Source organism: Arvicanthis niloticus, chromosome 8 (assembly GCF_011762505.2).
Source record: "Arvicanthis niloticus isolate mArvNil1 chromosome 8, mArvNil1.pat.X, whole genome shotgun sequence".
Taxonomy (NCBI): domain Eukaryota; kingdom Metazoa; phylum Chordata; class Mammalia; order Rodentia; family Muridae; genus Arvicanthis; species Arvicanthis niloticus.
The window spans coordinates 15928442-15934441 of NC_047665.1; the positions used below are offsets into that span (position 1 = coordinate 15928442).

The 6000-nt window shown below is 44.9% G+C and overlaps 1 long non-coding RNA gene across 3 annotated transcripts in view; it reads right to left on the reverse strand.

Moving 5' to 3' along the window:
* The window catches only part of LOC143443272 (uncharacterized), a 394599-nt gene extending 391369 nt beyond the window's left edge, over positions 1-3230 (reverse strand). For all 3 annotated transcript variants that reach the window (XR_013112091.1, XR_013112092.1, XR_013112089.1), the window contains exon 1: positions 3123-3230. This is a non-coding gene — a long non-coding RNA (uncharacterized LOC143443272). The remainder of the gene's footprint in view (positions 1-3122) is intronic.
* Between the last annotated feature and the right edge of the window lie 2770 nt (positions 3231-6000).

A 6000-nucleotide genomic window follows, 5' to 3' on the forward strand; every position in this document is an offset into this window, starting at 1 on the left:
AAGTTAGAAATAGTGAAAGCAGCCCTGACTCACCCAGAAGAAAATGTGTATTTACACATCTGGTGATTCAAAGAGCACTCTGGCAACAGACACAAAATGATGAAAAACTTGTGGAAGAGCTGAGCAAGAAAAGCATCAGTAGAAGCAGATTTGCAGAGAACCTGCCTTTGAAAGTAGATTAGAAAGCTCTGGGGCTTCCAGAATATAAGTAGCAAGATGTCTGTTTTAGGATGACCACCTCCATGTTCCTGTTGAATGAAGGACTGAGCACAACATCCAGTTATTAATCCACAACCATTTTAGCACTCTGCAGAGCTGCAAGAGCTGGTTCACGTTGTCAAGAATACAGAATCACACCAACCTCCTCCCTCACCTCTCTAAGAGCTAGAATTAGAGATGTAAGCGACCACACTCAGTTCTTCTTGTTTTAAAAAAAAATTATAGAGTTCTGAAAAACTATATTGTAAGTCTCTAGGGCCAAGCAACAGTTTCCTGTGGAAATGAGTGTGTGGAGTTAAACGTAAGGGGGAGGAAAATGGGCCAAGTGAAGGGTGGGGAAAGGGTGTCCCTGGGAAATTTTTCATCATGAAGTCTGGTTCAGGAAGGGGCTTGATAGTAGGAGCAAACGAAGGCCAGGAGGGGAGATCAGTCAGTGAGGGCCTGAGGTATGGTTTGGCCATTACAGGGAAACCTTGGCAGACAATGGAGTTGAAAAGGACGAGGGAACGGGGGTGGGGGGTGGGGGCACAGCCAGGGGGCCTACATGGTGTTCACCTTGAAGGAAATTCAGCTTGGCTTAAGACAACGGCTCTAGTGTTGGCTGGCTGAGGACAGTGGGTGCAGTTCATGCTTACTCAGGAGCTAGAAGGCTGGCAGCCAGGGCAGGCAGAAGGCAAATCAATACTGACTCAAACTTCTGACTGAACAACCAGGAGAGTGGCAGGGCTGTTCACTAATGAAGTAGGTACATGTGGGAGACTGAACAGAAGACTGTGCACTGTGAGGTCCCTGTAATACCTGCTTGTGAAACCAGACAATCAGTACATGTCTTGGTGGCTCTGGGTCACAACAGGCACTCTTAGAGTTCTCTGTCCTTGGCCACACTCCATCAAACCAAACTTTACTGATAGTGGTGATATGTGAGAAGGAAAAACAGTGCACAGGAAAGAGGTGGACGGGCTGGTTCCTTTACGTGAATTCGATCGCTTCAGTGTAAAATAATTTCAACACTCACTCCATCAAACCCAACTCTTTCACCTACCTGTCTCATGTGGTGTGGCCTCTTTGTGACATTTATTAAAGTTGAAAGTGTTTTAACTAGCAAGGTCTCTAGTGGGCTTTTCTCTCCAAAACGCCTTTAGTAAAAAGTCCCAAGTGACTCAGAAGACATGTCCCGTCTCCTCTACCTTTAGTACCACTGAGGAAGTGAGTGAGTCAGCCAGGTAGAGCAAGCAGACGTAATCACGGGCATCCATAGGAAGCTCAGTCACTCTTATGTCTGTACACTGAGCTAGCACAGACATCGGAAACAATGGGATATTAAGGTGAAGAACCCAATCATAAGGGCGTGAAATGGTTAACAACCAGTTCCCTGCAGGTTTATAGCACTTTCTGATTTCCCTGGTATAAATGTTACACCACAGCAAACTTAAGCTGGTTTTAATAATTGGCAAAATTCCCGAAAATCTGCTACTTCACAATCTTAAGCATGTAGGGCAGGTTCCAACACCCTTCCTCTCCCCCACCACCACCTCACTGCCCCATATGTGAATGACGTTAGCATAAACGGAACGCTGTAAGGAAATCCACCTTGTTTCTCAAGCTCTTGCAGGGATGTTTCCCAATGGAAATTTAGACTTTAAATTTAAAAAAAAAAAAAAAAAAAAAAAAATCAACTGAAGGGAGGAGAAAAGTCATATTAACAGCATCACCTTCTCATGCTGTGGGACCTACGGTTTATTAATTACATCAATTATTATTAACACATTCACTTGACCAAACCTTAATACTGCTAAATCCAACTCTACGCACTCCATCCTGACGCTCACCACTGGAAGAAAGCACATAACCATAATCTGAAGGCTATTATATGCCAGATAAGTGTAATGTGGCACTGAACACTCCTGGAAAGCCTACAATGGATTTCTAGATATTTATCCTGCATCATCATAAACATTTATTGCATCCCTCATCTCTCTAAAGCTGCCTCATATTGTCTACAGCATGAGTTCAGCTGGTATGCCCACTTCCTAAGGAAATCAGGGGCATGCAGAGAGAGTACTGAAAAGCACTCAGGGCCACATTTACCACTGACAGAATCCTCATCCTTCATCCTTTCCGCCAAGTCAGCAGCAGCAGCAACGTGAGATAGGTCAGAGACACAGCTGCTTGCTGCCACCCCCAGCATCCTCAAGGGTTCCTTTTAGGGACCACCACACAGGTGAAATTTCTAACTCTTCCTCGGAAAAGAATTCAGGACTAGCTATTACAAAACAGTTGGGTTTTCTCAAGAAGAGGTTCAGACATAGATTTAAGCATGAGCTTCCTAGAAAGAATGAGTCAGGAAAGAATAAGACACACCGAAGCCCGCATGCAAACTTCTGAAGGGGTTGTTGCATTTCGGTGTCTTGGTGGGGGTCCCATTCAATTTTGGTGGCTCTCAAGTTGAATCTTCATAGCATTGCTAAGAAACTTTTAAATTTCTTTTTTTTTCCCTCGCTTTTACAATCAACAAAATTAGAAGGTAGCTCTGGACAGGATTAAAATAAAACCTTGCACCTCAAAGGGTTCAAAGAGGACTAAAGGGAGTTTGACGAAGCTTCTTGTGATAGTCTTAAAATATTACAGGTTTGGGGCTGAAATAGAGAAGAAAGGCCATGCACACTGAGGCTGCAGCATGATTCGTTGCTGATTTAACAGTCCTGTTTGAAATGCCTTCCTAAGAAGGAGTATTGTCTCTGAGTTAGCAGCAGCAGCAGCAAGAACGTTCAACTAGACTCCTTTCTCTCCCTGCCCATCTAACTTGTTCAAGGGCAGCACTCCGTTTTTTCCTTCTCCTGCTGCAGATCCATCTTTCCCTCCCCACCAGCCCTCCTCTCTCATGGTACTGCCATGCTACCCACCTAGAGTCAGCTCCTATGATGTCTTTCTCATTGCAAAAGCTTCCCTGCCAATTCCGAACCCACATTCCAGCGCAGTGTAAGTCGATCGTCTTCTCTGCACAAAACCCTCTGTAACACCAGTCCTCACAAAACTATTGTCTTCGGACTAAATAGCCAAAGCACCACCTCCTGCCCCCACCTGTCCCCTCCCTTCCCCACTCCATCCCTTTTCTCCCCACCCCATCCTGCCCCACTCTACTCCACCCCTTCCCACCCCACCCCACCCTACTCTGCGTCACTCCATCCTACCCCTTTGGTTCTTCTTTACTTTGAATGTCCCCTCTTGCTGTCCTTGGTCCTCAAACATCTCAGATAAGCTCCCATTATTGGAGCCCTTGTGTCCCATCTATTCAAATGTTTTAGGGCCCAAATCCATGCTTTAAGCCCTCCCCCTCCTTAGCCCTTCCTTTATTCAAAAGCCAGTTTCTTGAGGGGCCATGGCCTCCTCATTGAAAACTACCCCTTACTCTCCCCCTCATTTATTTTTCTCATCAGTACTAATAGCCACTTAATATGCCAATAATATACATTTCATTACATCCTTGCTTGTCGCCTTGATTTACTTACTAAGAATGCAAACACTATAGATATATGAAATCTCGTAAACGTTGTTGACTAGTATATGCTTAGCTTTGAAAACCATACCTGATATATAGCTGAACCTTAACAATTGTCCGCAGAATTAATGAAATTAATTCTAGAATGTCTGAAATAATGAGCGATATCACGCCAAGAGCCACTTTGCCTTTCTAGACAAAGAAAGCTTTTGTATAAATAATCCTGTAAGGGCTGAACTCTCAACGTTCACTTACTCTCGATGCCTTAAGCAGTCATGAGTCTCTGCATTCACTGCCATTCATTGAAAAGAGACGCTTGTAAGGCTCCAGGAGTGTTGTGGTAGAGGGTGCAGAAAGACTTAAGAGCTACACATAGAAATCTATCAAGCCCCGTCCTCTGTGCACCGCAAAAGCAAGACAGCCATGATCTCACAGCATCTTTGCTTACCTACACTGAGCCTCTACCGGATTGGGCCTGTCAATAGTCAATCATTGATGGGGCGGGGCTGACAGCTCCCTCCCCACTGAAGTATTTACGACTGACTGATTTCAGGAAAGGACAATAATTGTCTTTAGTTGTGTACCCACTGGTGATCCACCAGGCTCTAACAGATAGGTCCAGACGTGTGGTCGGTCACACAGGCAGCTTTGGTTAAACTCAGGGGGTCACAGAGCAAAAAGAAAGTGTGGATGTAGAGAAGAGCTGGTGGGGGAGAGGTTGCAGGGGAAGAGGGAGGGAGGACAGGGAAGCGTACTCAGAAGGCATTATACCGTGTGTGAAATGCTCACAGAACAAACTTAATGAAGGTTATAAATGATTTTAAGGCTTTGGTCTTGTTTTGTTTGTTTCTAAGTTCCTTGAAATGGGGCTTCCACCTTCAATGCTGCTCTCAGATCTGACAAGAGAAACTTTTGTCTGCCCTGAGCGTTTACGCACTCGGATTTACGCATCTCAGAGGGCACCTATGCCCCTACTGTTTATTTATTTTGGAATTATTTTATTATCAGCTTTACATGGTTATAAACCATCGCCGAGACGGAAAAGCCCTCGGAGGACCATTACTGCCTTTCCTCAAGATGCTCTCTGACCTGACCTTCAACAAACTGCAGCTTCTTACACAAAATGAAAAATAGAAAATTCTCCTTACTTGCTCTGGACCAAAGAGATTTCAACCTAGCACCAAGCTCAGGGTGCTTTTAGCTGTGAGCACTGTGAGTTCCCACCCCTGGGCAAGCAAATGAAATCATAACAGCCAGGCGTCTTTGGGAGTGCTGTTGTTGTTGTTTTCTTGTTTTGTTGCTGTTGTTGTAGGTTTCTTTCTCCTTTGAGGACATCTTGCATACATGCCATGCTGCGAATAAGAGACCGTAAGTGCCCAGACCTAACTGCACAATTCCACCAATACCACCTCCCAAACTCACCAGAGTTCAGGGAGCACCACAGAAAAGATTTTTTTTTTTTTTTTTTAATTAAGAGTCATGGGATGAGGGAGAAAGTGATGAAATGTCTTCAGAGGTTTTATCCATGTGGATATTTTTCTGTTCTAACAAAAAGCAAATATATAAGCCATTGGCTTGGTTTGTGCCGCCCCATGCAACAGGATACTGTGGCTGGGAAGTACCAACAGCACCGCCCTGAGTCTGGTGAGAGCTTCTGGCTGTTACATTGTATTCTAGCGCATATGTAAGAGAAAAGGTTACTGGCTGCAGAAGAGAGTGGGCCTGAGACAAAAGGCAAGAGAGTGGGGAACAACCAGGTGGCCTCTTTCACAGCATCTGTCTCACAGGAGCTAGCTGCTCCACGGAGAGCTTGCTTACCCACCCAAACATAGACACCAAGGTTCATTTTCTTATTTGGCCATTTCCTCCTGAGGCTGACCACCAATATCCAGCTGTCAAAGTACTGAAGTCCAGCAATCAAAAATCCCCTTTGATTCACCTAATTAACATGTCCAATTAAAATTAAACACCTCATCCTAATATGGGGTTTCCCTTTGTATCTTTATAAACTGCCATTTGCCTATGGCTCGAATTTGTGTCCTCTCTATCCAGAGGCAGTGCTTTGTCCCTCTGCTACAAGAAATCCCTCCCCTCTCTCCCTGTTTCCTTCCCCCTCTTCCTCATCCTCTGTTTCCTGTCTTTGTCTCCTATCCCCTGCCCTTTGTTCCTCTGGGGCAAATAACTCTCCTTTGTGCTGAGAACTTGGTCTTGAGGTGTCTTGTGCAGATCCAAATCCGTTCCTCATCTACTCTTCTAGACATGGATTCCTGCCTTGCTTGACA